Source organism: Seriola aureovittata, chromosome 5 (assembly GCF_021018895.1).
Source record: "Seriola aureovittata isolate HTS-2021-v1 ecotype China chromosome 5, ASM2101889v1, whole genome shotgun sequence".
In the NCBI taxonomy this organism is placed as follows: domain Eukaryota; kingdom Metazoa; phylum Chordata; class Actinopteri; order Carangiformes; family Carangidae; genus Seriola; species Seriola aureovittata.
In genome coordinates this window covers 17018627-17032102 of record NC_079368.1, presented here as the reverse complement: position 1 = coordinate 17032102, position 13476 = coordinate 17018627, and the positions used below count along the sequence as shown (strand labels likewise).

The 13476-nt window shown below is 39.5% G+C and overlaps 1 protein-coding gene across 2 annotated transcripts in view; it reads right to left on the bottom strand.

Moving 5' to 3' along the window:
• frmd3 (FERM domain containing 3) overlaps nucleotides 1-13476 on the bottom strand; it is a 58576-nt gene that overhangs the window by 44252 nt on the left and 848 nt on the right. The gene's annotated exons all lie outside the window — the stretch shown is intronic.

Genomic DNA, 13476 nt, shown 5'->3' with positions numbered 1-13476 from the left:
ATTTACTTGTCCAGTTTTTTTTAACCTCCAACTGACTTCCTGCAACTTTTTAGGCTACCAGTTGGTGTTGAATATTACATGTGACCCCTGTTTGAGGAAAGGAGAAAAAGACATTTCAAAAATGACTTTCCTTAAAGTCAGAGAAATCGTAAGATGATTGTGTACAATTAGTATAAACCCTGAAGCATGATTCACACAGCATCTAAAGCCTTTAAATTCATTAAAAGAAGAAGTGAGAGATTCTGAAATCGGCACCTAACGACCATGTTCAGTTGCTGAGGTGGCCTGTGTATCAGTCACCATTCACGTCCAGTCAGTCATCTCACTTTATTTTATACAAACACTAGTTCCTGGGCATATGTTTCATTTGGTAAACATTGCAATCTCTCGCCGAGGCAACCTTTTACATAATTGTCTCTGTGAGTCATGCCCCATTTCCCAGTAAACAATCTGTTATGTGCAGTAATTGCAGTATACTGTAGATGTTGATAGAACAGCCACAAAAAGCAAGATATTTCCTGCAAATGTCACAGCAACAACTCAACAACGGTAAAAACACACAGACAACACACTGAGTAGAAATAGTGGCTTAACTGTCTGCAATACAACCGCTGCTTTTTGTTAACAACAAAAGCAGAGCAAACACAAAACATGTTCACAAACTGCATAATAGACACACAACTGTAAAGTAACCAACAATTTTAGGTCAAGTCACTAAACAATGAAGAAAAATTAAAAATAAAAGAAGCTCCCTGCACACAATACACAGAAGGACTTCATATATGGGCTAGTCACATAAGCACACCGCACACGCACATTATCATATCAATATTTAATTAACCAACATTCCCAGTTGTTCATCCATTTTTACTGTCGACTGTCAGATACAAACAGCACAGAACTGTTCCCATATCAGCAGGCTATATTTATGTTGTGTTTTTTTTTTTTCAATTTCAGATTAAGATTAATAGGAAATAGGGACTACAGTTCACAATTACAATTTTAAATTCATAACCTCATAGTCCCTGATGCTCTGTTACTTTGGTTGTTTGGGAGATCAGCTGCCAGATAACAGGTAAGAAAAACAAAAAACATTTAAATTTGCCCCATAAGGCCTGAAACAGGGAGTGTACAGAGTGACGTCACATACCAGGCTATGTTGGACGAAGTCTCGTCACGTGATGAGAGGAGAGTTGACCGACAAGACAATGTCGCATTAAATCAAAAGAAGTAATGTAATGTAACTAATTACTTTTGCTACTGAGAAATTAGTTCAGTAATCTAAACACTTTTTCATTGACTCATGTGAAATGAGTCAATGAAGTAACTTGCACTTACACTTACACTGTTTTTAAAAACATGAACGGCACAGTTAGGTGGATGTCCACTATGACCTTTGTTACATCACCTTGGCAACAATCAGCTGTAAGTGATTTCTGAGACGGCATGTCCCTATTGGCTGGTTCAGGTTTACTGTTATATCACTATGACACAAGTGAGCTGCAAATTAATTGTGTGTTCCTGTGTGTTCCTGTGTGTGTGTGTGTGTGTGTGTGTGTGTGTGTGTGTGTTTGTGTGCGTCTGTCTACATCTTTTTAGGATTTTCGGATGATCCCTGACAACAGTGGTACTAAGCTGTTAAATCTGAAGAGCAAACAGACAGAAACATACACAGAGGGAGGAGAAAAATAGAAGAAAGACAATGAAAACAGCCACGCTGCAAGCCATTTCTAGCCAGATCATCAAACAACACCTTTTCTCTGTCTGGTTCTCAGGGCAGACACTCGTCAGGAGAGGAGAGGCGAACTGATGCCAAGAGAGAAGAGAGAGCGGTCCAGACAGAGAGTGAAGCAGGGCCAAACACACCGAGAGGCTGAAAGAGAGAGTCGGCAAAGACAGAGCTAAAAAAAAAAAAAAAAAGCGTGAATAAGAGAGAGATTGAAAGACTCACTAAGATGAGTGAGGCAGAGAGGAAGAGACAGAGAGAGGAAGAGAGATATAAAGAGTCTATGTCATGTCCAACAAGGGCTGAATACATATTTTATATATCCAAAGGCTGGGCATTAAAAATTAACCTGGTCATCCTGTCTCTACATGATCTAACCTAATGACGGCAAAGTGCTCTTCTCTCTGCCTCGCTTGAACACACAGAAACATGCACACACTTTAAATAGAGCCTCAGTGTAGAGTATATTCAGTTTAGCAGAAGCAAAGTGCACTTTGACGTGTGTGTGCGTTTGAGTGTGTCTATCCACCCTGTACCATTTTTTTTTTTTCTCGATAAAGCAACCTCCTTAGAGCCGGGCCGAGTCCAGGCGCAGTCCAACCAAACAAGAACTCGAAGGAAAAAATAGAAAACCATCAGCGTGCAGAGTATAAAAGCACACATACAGTCAATTATTTATTCCTACATCTATTCTGAATTTTTTTTTTTTTTTTTAAATGTCTGTTAAACTCTGACATCAAATAAGTTTTGACCTCCATATACTGCACGCTGCCATAACAATTGCTGATTGAAGATTCATGGTCCCACTTCGTGCCTCTCATGTAATTGTATTAAATTTCTTTTTCTGAAAGATGAATCTCTGGCCAAGTGTTCAGCTCAGCCCGTGTGTGATGGCCCAACCCTGTCTCCTAGAAATGACAACTGTTATGTGGGAAACATAATGCTGACCAGATTACGTTTTCTATTAACATAATGAGGAAATGCTGTCAACGTATTTGGCAAGTTGCAAATATGTTGATACTGAACGTATAACGTACATTGAGGATGTATTTGTTTCCCAAAAATATCCAGTTTTGCCATAGACTATTCACTCGCAGTGACTAGTGACTTCAAACACCAGCTCTGTCTGTTTCTTCAACCCGTTCTCTCTGCTTTGTCCTCTCATCTCTGTATGTTTATCAAGTATCAAGTCATAAAACACAAGCTGCAACATTTTCAACTTACATGGTCACATCTTCGTCTCAGTTTACGACGCCCCAGACAAGTTTGTATCCAATCGTGTCTTTCCATTGACTTTGTATGCAATTACACCGCCTCTCGAATGCGTCTCCCATTCTGTCTGAACATGTGGTAATTCCTGCTTGGAAATGACACATCTACATGCTTGTTTTGTCCCTACAGCTGCATTTTTGTGTAGTAATAGTAGTGTAGTATAAACTTGTGAAGAATAATAATGGAAAATAGAAGGTAAAAAAACCTGATCATACAAATGGAGAATGAACATTCATCATGTTATTTCGAGCTACCATCTTTTGATTAAAAAAAGATTTGCAACTTTGGAAATGGGTAATAATCTTTTTTATCATGCAGCTGACAAAATATTTCTTTTGTCCACATGAACAGGAGAGTCTTTGAGGATTATGGAAATACCTTCAAACTGTGGTATGTGTTGTTAAACAACCAGCAGATCGCCAGGGATTTATCTTCCTGAAAAATAGCTGCTTGGCTCCGTGACTCCAAAGCAGTGACATTAGATGGGAGGAACAAACAGGGACTAGATCAAACTAAGCCAAATCTGTTATCCACTGATATGAAAAATGTTTAAAGTCACCTTTAAAAACAAAATCTTGAGTGCTGTATCTTTAACATTAAAACAATTCACATACACACATACGACCCGATAATAAAATATGTACACATTGTTGCGGTTTGAAGCCTGTGTATGACTTGCTCTCACCCCTGACCTAAAAATCATAAACATCTCCTGACTTTACAACCACTACCAGTCAAGCGCTAGGACCCTGGGTGCCCTGGCCCAGTTAAACACCGTTTGTTGTTTAATTAATATGCATGCCAGCTCAATTATGACTGGTCCTTATCGACTTCGACGGGTTTCTTTTCATGACACGGCATACCTAATTGGCTGAAATGCAGTGAGGAGAAAGAGCATTAAATTCCTGTGATTCCCCAGTGAAGAAACCAACACATGCTCATATCTGCTCACACAGGGTGGGGGTGAAGGAGAGGACACAGAGAAAGAGAGTAGTGGGACTTAAAAGATAATGATATGCCCTTCTTTACCTCCACACAAACCAATTTAAATGCCTAGACGTTGCCGTTAAGACAAATGCTACATTAATTCATGGCTTTTCTCTGTTGTCACTGCTGCTACTCTTTAGGGAAATGGAGATTTAAGACACTAGTGGACGAATTTGCTGATTTATTTGCCAATTAGGATGAGTGTGTAAGCAGGCTTTTGTCCATGTGTGACAACATTGTTCTCCTATTATTAACAGTGCCAATATTTCTAAAGCCAGATTGTGTTTACCACCCAGAACTCGAGCCCCCGAGCCAACGAATGGATCGATCCAGAGGCTTGACCAGGATGCAAGAGAGACAAATCAATGTGCTGGATGCGGGGTGTAGGAAAAGCAATGCAGAGGATGAAAGAGGAGGAGAGGACCTAAGTTAAAAGCTCTTCTCTTTCTATTCCTTGGGATGCAGAAACGCATTATTGTGCATCTTCTTCAAATATATTAACTTTCTATCCTATTAGCGTCTAGTTTTCCTTTTTTTAAAATTCCCCTTAAGTGGCTTTAAGTTTACAAAAGTCATCTTATTCCACACTGTCTGAATGTAATCTGGCTTGTTCCAGCTTTTCAATGAAGCTACATGATGTTGTTTACTCTGGCAGAAATATTTCAAACCCAAGAATCATTTTTATTGGCTGCATAATTTCTGCCAAATGCCACTTTCCATAGATATCATCCACATTTCCACAAATTCCAGTTTGACATATTCTGTATATTTGGAAGCTCCCGCATCTCCACTAGAATTTATGAAGTTTAAATAATGTTTGGCTGCACGGCATGAGTTTGTAATGACTGACTCACCAGTCGGTCACTGGTTTTAAAAGGCTATTTCTGATCATTTTAATGCTATGATAGTTATATATTTAAAAAGATTTTTAAAGTAAGCTACTGAGTCAGGATGCAAATACACATCACCCTCTGAGGCTACACTGACTACAAGATTGGAAGAGAGAAGCAGAGGATCAAACACTTCCAGTCTAGGAGCTGAATTATGGAACATATCCAGTTTATATTAAGGGGAGAAACCTTTGGAAAGAGACGCTTGACCTCACCACCACCAGCCCTCTCTGTAATAGCCTCCCATCATCACACATACGTTTGATTTGTAAATCCATTCTGTTTAATATCTGAAAGGAAAAACTGAGGTAAGCAGTGTGAAGACACAAGGCGGGATGTCATATATCAGAATGAAACCCACACAGTTCCAGTGAAGTATTGATCTCTGGAGCTGCATTACAGAGTGTGTTAGGTTTAACCTCTTCAACCACTGACCCACAACAGTAATGGACTCTAGCCTGGAGCTACAGACTTGGCATATGGAGGGACTTCCTTTATCATCAGTGTACCATAGAGATTCCTATATCTAATCAACTTTAGAGTAGTTAACCTTATGACTATGAGGTCATCTAATTCATGGGACATTTTTAGCCATCATCATCATGTTTTCAAGTGATCTCAGGTTCTAGGGATGTCAGTGCTGATATGTTGGTCAGTCCACTACTTTGGTCCAGTCTGAAATATCTCAACAACTCTAGGATGGATTGCCGTGAAATTTTTCCCAGACATTCATTATCTCCAGAGGATGAATCATAATGACTTTGGTGATCCCCCTTTTTTTTCTCTAGTGCCACCATGAGGTTTATATTTGTGGTTTTGAGTTAAATATCTCAAAAAATGTCATCTGATTGACTGCCATGAAGTTTGGTACAGACATTCATGTTCTCCTGAGGATGAATTGTACCAATAACATTGGTGATCCTCTTACTATCACTGGGTAACATTTAATATATCAAGTACTCTGGTTTATAACCAAATTCCTGCAAAACTAATTCCCATCAGCCTCAGATGTACTTTTCTTATATAATGATAATTAGCAAATGATAGCATGCAAACATCCTAAACTAAGAGGATGAACATGGTAAACATTATACCAGCTGAACACCAACATGTAAGCATCGTCGGTGTGAGTATGCTAGCACGCTAGTTTTAACATTTGGTACATACAGCCTCATAAAGCTGCTGGTTTGGCCAAAAAAAAAAAGTTTTAGTTTATGTTCTTGTTCTTGTGCTTTTTTTTAAATGTTGTGTGCAAACAGTTTTAACTTATGAAGCACAGCTAATTAACTACAGTAAACTTCAGATACTTCACTTACAGCTGATCAGTACTCATTACTTCAGCAAATGTTGATGTTTCTCGTCATTATTTGTTTACATGGGATAAAGTTCAGAGAGATTATGTCACTATAGATTTACGAAACACAAATCTGCAGTGATATAATCTTTTAAATAATTATTTTTAAAAATATACATACACTAGTAATCTTATCGTTCAAATGATTTATATATTAAGCAGATAATGCTTCCCATCTCTGTGAGCAGCACTCATAACAGTGACTGTGACCTTGTCCCCAAGTTGAAGGAGACAAACCAATTACCTTATCATCACCTGCAATGCTGCAGCAATACATACACACGCACACACACATGCGCATGCACACACACACACACACGCACACACGCACACACGCACACACACACACACACACACACACACACACACACACACACAAACACACAAACACACACACCTGCACACAGGCATGCACAAATGAACACACAACATAAAACATGTCACATGCACCTACACACACGTTCACGGCTGGGCACACAGCCTGATAAGCTTAGAGGTAGAGCCATTAATTATCAATATATATGGAGCAGAACCAGTTTCTATTATAATGGATCTTCATCACACTCACTCAATGTACAGCTGGACACTAACTCACAGGGTGGCAGGATAGTGTGTTGTGTGATGGTGATGGCATGACTGTAGCCAAAGGGCTGCTGTACTGAGTGTGTGTGCACATGGTGGGTGCACTGAAGCAGCTGTCTTATCTTTGCACCGCAGGTTGTTCAAAATTTTGAGGCACTCAAACAAACAATCCATGACAGAGAAAAGAGAGAGTGTGTGTGTAAAAAGGAGAGGGTGAGCCTGAATGTGTGAACGCTCTGTTTGTTTTGCTTATTTGCATGTTTTTGGCAGAAATGAGTGTTCCTCTGTCTGCATCTGCTTGCCCCTGCATCACTCGCTTTTTTCCAACAGTTTGACGCAATTAGCGATGCGCTGTGCTCGCCACCAGTAAAGGGGTTAATGCAGCACATATGCACACTCACACAATAATCATGATGATATTGCCACACAAACACAAGGAACATCCTGCACGTTATATAATGTTCTGCTTCGCAGATGGCATCACATACCTACAGCTTTCCATTTATCTATTTATGTAACAAATGCATACACAATATAAATACAACATAAATACCGATGTGGTTGAATTGGTATTTGAACTACAGAACAGATATCTGTTTCAATTAAAAACAAATTAGCAAAATGCACCAGCAAGCAACATGTAATACAGCTGGGTTTATGCGGTTACTATAAACGCATATGAACATAACTGTGAAGATTGCTGCTGGTTGATATGTTTTAATCGTTTTGTTGTTTGTTTTTATTTATTTATGTACCCAGGACTCCCTGGAAGGCAGTTTTGATTCTGAGTGAAGTAAAGTAAATTCAAATGAATGTAATTATGTTAAACTGGCATCAGAAGCTGTAACAGAAGTAACCCAACAAGCTGATTAACTACTCTCAATACAAGAGGATTGTCAGTCTCTCCAAAAACATGATCCAGATGTTATGATGAATGATACTCCACTACCAAGGTAAAATTATGCAGCGATTAAAAAAAGGGGGGGGCTATAAAAAATCCCCAAAAGGACTAAAACTGTAAACTACTGGGAGTCTGTGCTTAATCGCTGATGTCACCCTCAATTCTTATCGCTTTTTTGCACTGTCACATTCTCTTCAGCTTTTTCGTAATATGTTTTTGTTTGTTTTTAACACATGAATTGTCGGAGCATTTTTTTACACCATGTTTGAAAAATATATGTTTCGCTTTTTCATCTGTCCTGCTCTCTGCTGGGGGAAGAGAGATGATCGGATGAAACAGTATATAACTTGGCTAATAATTTCTTTCCCGCAGAGGGTTTTTACAAAAATAGCCAAATTCCAGACAAGGTAAGCGGTGGGAGCAAATGCAAATGTCACGACTGACGTAAGAATTATTTAAAATATAACAAAGCACCATGTACTGTACGTGCAATAAACACACTCCTACATGCATTCATTGCAACAGTAAGATAAACAAGCTACTTGTAATATTTGTGCAGAAGTGTCTGTCCTTCAAATAGATGATCTGATGCTGAAATGTCCCTGAGAAAGACAGTGAATATCAATCAGCTCCGTGTGTGACCTCTGACCTATCTTTGTCTTTCTTGCTCTTACTTTCTGTTGTTTGCTGTTCATTGTTTGTCCCATTGTCCTTTTTTTTTTTTTGAGGTCTCTATTTTTCACTCTTTGTAAATTCTAGTCTACCTTTCCCTCTTGTCTCCACCTTGTCTTCCCTTTTTCAAAATCCGCCTGCTCTGCCAGTCTCATTTCAAATCTGTTTCATGTTTTAATCTGCTTAATCTGTTTTTTTTTTCTGCAGCCGCTCCAACTCGTTTCCTCTCCTGTTCCTTCCCACACCCTGGTGATTTGTTGCCGTCATTCTCGCAGCCATTGCAACCCACCATGTCATCCTATATTTTGTCTTATCAGCCATCTCTCTTTCTTTCCCCCTTACCCATTTTCGTTTGATGTTTCCGTCCCTCCCTCCCTCTCTTCTATCCTGCCGTCTCATCTCTCTGTGCCTCCTCTCAGTTGCAAGCACAAGTCAGAAAAAAGATTATTTCTCTTTAGTCATCTTCGGAGCAGCATCAAAGAGGCGCCGGCAAGTGGGATAAGAATAGAAAACTGATACTATTTATAACTTGCTCCAAAGAATGCCTACCGGCTGAAACAACAGCACTGTCTCAGCATTGCTCACACATGCACGCACACACACACACACACACACACACACACACACTCATGTACACAGCCACCCACAAAAAAGGCTGGTAAGTAAAACACCAGCACCACCCCAGCTACACGCAATCACACCTCTCCTTGACCGAGTAAAAGGCAAATGCAGTGTAAAACATTACCAGCGTCCATATGCATCTTTTAACAGTGTGTATTAGTGATGTATTGATAAGGTAACCTGCACGAGAATAGAAACAGCACAATCAGCAGGATATATTTCAAGCTTTCAAAAGTTCAAGTTATTGCAAGCTATTTTTGGTGCCAAGCAGTAATTTCTTGCTAAGTAAGGAGAATTAATGTCCGTAATTGCAGAACTTTGGCTCAGTAGCGGCGTTTAAATCTTTCATGCAAGTGAGCCATGGTTACCCCACCCTCCCAACACACACACACACACACACACACATACATGTGCACGCATATATACACACTCATGGTGTAGCGCATCGCTGACAGCTGACTGATGTTGGCCTCATGAAGAACAGTGATCTCCTTTAATTATACATGATGTGTCACAGAGAAGGAAGAGGGAGAAGCAGAGAGATCGAGGGGAGGGAGGGAGAAAGAAGATATAGATGAGAGATGTAAAAATAGAAAGTGCGAAAAGGTGGTCAGAGGGGTAAATATGAAGCTGAAAGTGGAGCAGAGAATAAGCAGGGGTGAGGGAGAGAGCAGGAGGGGGAGGAATGGGAAGATGAGAGAGGGGAAAGAGGAGAAGGACAGATGGGAGGATGAGAGGAAAAAGAGTGGATGGTGAAGGGGAGAGGAGCTGAAAGCAGAGGAGGTCACTGTGTATTGATCTTGACATGTCTCTCCTGCAGCAGGTCTGACTTAACATTACCAGTGAACATGAGAGCAGCAGGCTGGACACACTCACCCCCCAGGGCTTTAGACACACATGACAGACACACACACACACACCTGCGCACACACAGCAACATACCCACACACACAGATCCTCTCCACCTGCATATATTCTGCTGTGAAGTTATTCTTAGGAAACAACTTAAAAATAATTATTCTCTGCTGTAAGCTGTCATCATGTCTTTCAACTCAGAACCTGAAACCTTTTCAAAACACATGTAACATCTGAGTCTGAAGAAAACACATCCATCTCTCCCTGTAACCCACACATATATTCATACAAACTTTTTTACCTCTCTCCTCCATTGATATGATGAAAGACTGTTTTTGATGAAGAATAAAGATTATTATCTCGTATTTATGGTAATTTTTATTCTACTAACCCTAGCCGTTGCAATATTTGTTTTAACTATAATGATCTTTTGTAAATAGTATTTTTTGTAGAAAAGGGTTTTGATAATGTTGTTTTGTATAGTTGGCATCTCTGTTAATTTATCAAACATGTGACTAATTAATGAACTGTATAACATCCTCAGATACCACCCAGATTAAGTCAAGATAGCCCAAGATGTGAAGAAGAAGCGTGGTGTGCTGGAGAAGAGTTGTGTGGTGTGTTCTACTCCTGATGGACTCACTGGTTTGCATCTTGCTGTGAGTGAGATCTGAACATAATGTTCAAAATTTAAATTTAAATTTTACCATATCCTGTCACTTAATGTTGACTTTCTCCAAATATAAGATTTTCATTATTTCAAAATGTGACCCAAAGTCCCCAAGAGAACTTGAGGTCTGCTCCAATACTTAGTGCTTTTACAACTGTTTGCACTGCTTCATTCTGTTGTTCATTCATATGAACTTGCACTGCAACTGCACTTGTAATGTTCGTTGTCCTGTTTACTCGGTTTTATTCAATCTTCGTTCATTTTTATTTTATTGTCTGTTTTACTCTTAATATCCTATTTATGTATTACTTCTAACATCATGTGATGTTTCTTTTATCTTGTCTTAATGTCATTCATGTTTTATGCAAAGCAACTGCATTGTTGTTTAAAGTTGCTGTACAAATAGACTGGCCTTGCTGTTATTTTTGCAGTTGCGGTAATGAGACGTGTTACGCAATGACCATTGCAGTGATCCATTTTGTAGCCAAAAACTGCAATCTTTATTGCCTTGGAAATATTCACACATCATGGCTTTTCAAGATATTTTGAAGTCTTCATTCAGTCAGGATAATCCATGCAGTGCCAAACATTGTGCCCCGGGGGGACCTGGCTAATGCACCCATGTCTTATGCAAAGTCAAGAACTGACTGCCTCAGAGTAAAATTAAAGGAAATAAGGGCATCGCAGGCTCACATTAAGCAAACTATTCTGATGCATTTGAGAACAATTTTTACCACATGATTTTTTATGATGCTGTTCAATCTAGTGCTTTCTTTAGCATCTCATCCTGACCTACATATTCCCTACAACAGAGAGCAGCAGAACAGACAAATTGAGAAAGACAGACAGTGACAATGCAGAGAGAAAACAAATAAGCAGATAAAGTAAGAGATGGAGGTCCCCATACAGTGGAAAGAGGAGAACTGCTGTTGTCGAGCAGCAGAAGTGTAGCATGAGGAGCACAGGATGTCATGAAATATGTAGGAAGGAGCAACTCAGCACCGGAACACAAAGCCATTAAAGAAAGCCCTGGAAAACACAGTCAGCTAGAAAAATCTAACTGTCCATTTCCTTATCGCGCACAGATACACAGACAAAAGCACACGCACACTTTCATATTCACAATCTTGCATTCACGCATCTCACTTTAATGTCCTCAGACGTGTACACAAAGTTCAACACACTTCTGTGCTCTCAAAGACACAAGCACACAGGTATACATGCAAGTGAGCACCATCACCAAGAAACAGACACAGCCTCTTCCTCTCTTCCTCGTTCCTTTTTTTTTCTCTCAGTGCACTTAACGGTGTTTTGTAAATCATTGATTGGGTACATGTTGAGGATAAGAAAGACAGTTAGTTTGACAACTTCTTTTGAAGGCAGCTCAGGATAATACAAGGTGCTGCTCGGAACTGCGTTCACTCACTGCGCTCGCAACTCTGTTCATCTCACCGGGTTACCAACAAGCTGATGATGCTTTGAAGGATTTGGTGAAATGTTGAGGGTATTTTAAAAAAATAATAATGTCAATCCATACAACATAGCAATACATGTTTGTATGCACTGTACTTTATTAAATGTGTGTGGTTTGAAAATTATGAGTTGTACTTTTGCAGATTCACAGGATTTTACTTTTACATCTCTGGCAGCAGTTGGAGCTCAGGGCTGGAGGGGCCCAGGAGCCAGGTATGATCCACACTGCAGGCCCACAGGATCTAATTTGTTTGAGGAAACTAGGGAAATATATTTTCCTTTGTTCAGGCAGCCAAAAACGGTTTCAATATTAGATCTCAAATGAGTCAATAGTTAAAGGCTTCTATCCATTAACTGGACCCAGTCATCAGTTTTTATTCCTTTCATGTCAGTTTCCCAGCTGGCTGGACTTCTGTTTGAAAGTGGTGGTTTGTGCATCAGTTCCTTGTGGGCTACAATGAAGCCCTGCATTACAAATCCAAGGCTACATGTCGTGTCAGAAACACTGAACTACACTTAATGTTGCCAGCTACAAAATGATCAGAAAGCCACTGTCCAGAGCTGCAGTTCTGGGAAGGAAACAACAAAAAAGCCACCCAAAACTAATAAACGATGAATGGAAAACACCAGTTATTTCACTGTACGCTACAACTCCATCTCTCCATCTCTTTTGCTCATGCAGATATTAGATCATGATCTTGGCCACACCTTCATCAGTCTGCTCTTATACTGATAATACAACTGGAGCAGTTCATATACATGCAAACATCTCGGGCATACATCCTTCTGCTAGTTTCATTTCCTGGGTGGCACACTGAGCTGGATTTTGACATGAAAAGACAGGTAATAAACAGAAGTGCTTTTTGTTGGGGTCAAGTTACTCTTTAATCGATAAAAGTACAGGACTGTGACTACCTGAGTCATTTTGAAAGAATAAAAAAAGATTATAAATTAGTTATAGAAAACCTTTTTCTGTCCCTCATATTGTCTTAGACTCCAAAGGATATTTCACATTTCACATTATAATGTAGTTTTATGCAGATATGAGGACATTTAAAGTATTTATTAAGGAGGAGTTATTGTTGACAAATCTATTAATGAAAGAATATATCTCCTTACAATGACATCATAATGTCTTATAAAGCATATTACATGTTTCATACGGTGTATGAGTACTTAATATAGGGACTTCTAGTAAAGTGTTAGCAGAGAGTAAAATCTTGTCTTCCTGTAAAAACCATATATTTCCAAATAGTGTGCTTTATAAGACTTCATATGAATAGCCTGATTTTAGCTTGACAATGCAGCCACTTATCAGCTGTGGGCTATGGGAGTGACTTTCTGGGCTGTAGGGCAGGGACACTTGAAGACAACATGGTGGGAACAACATGTATCATCATCTCATCACACACACACACACACACACACACACACACACACACACACACGATTGCAATCAATAACCCAAACAGA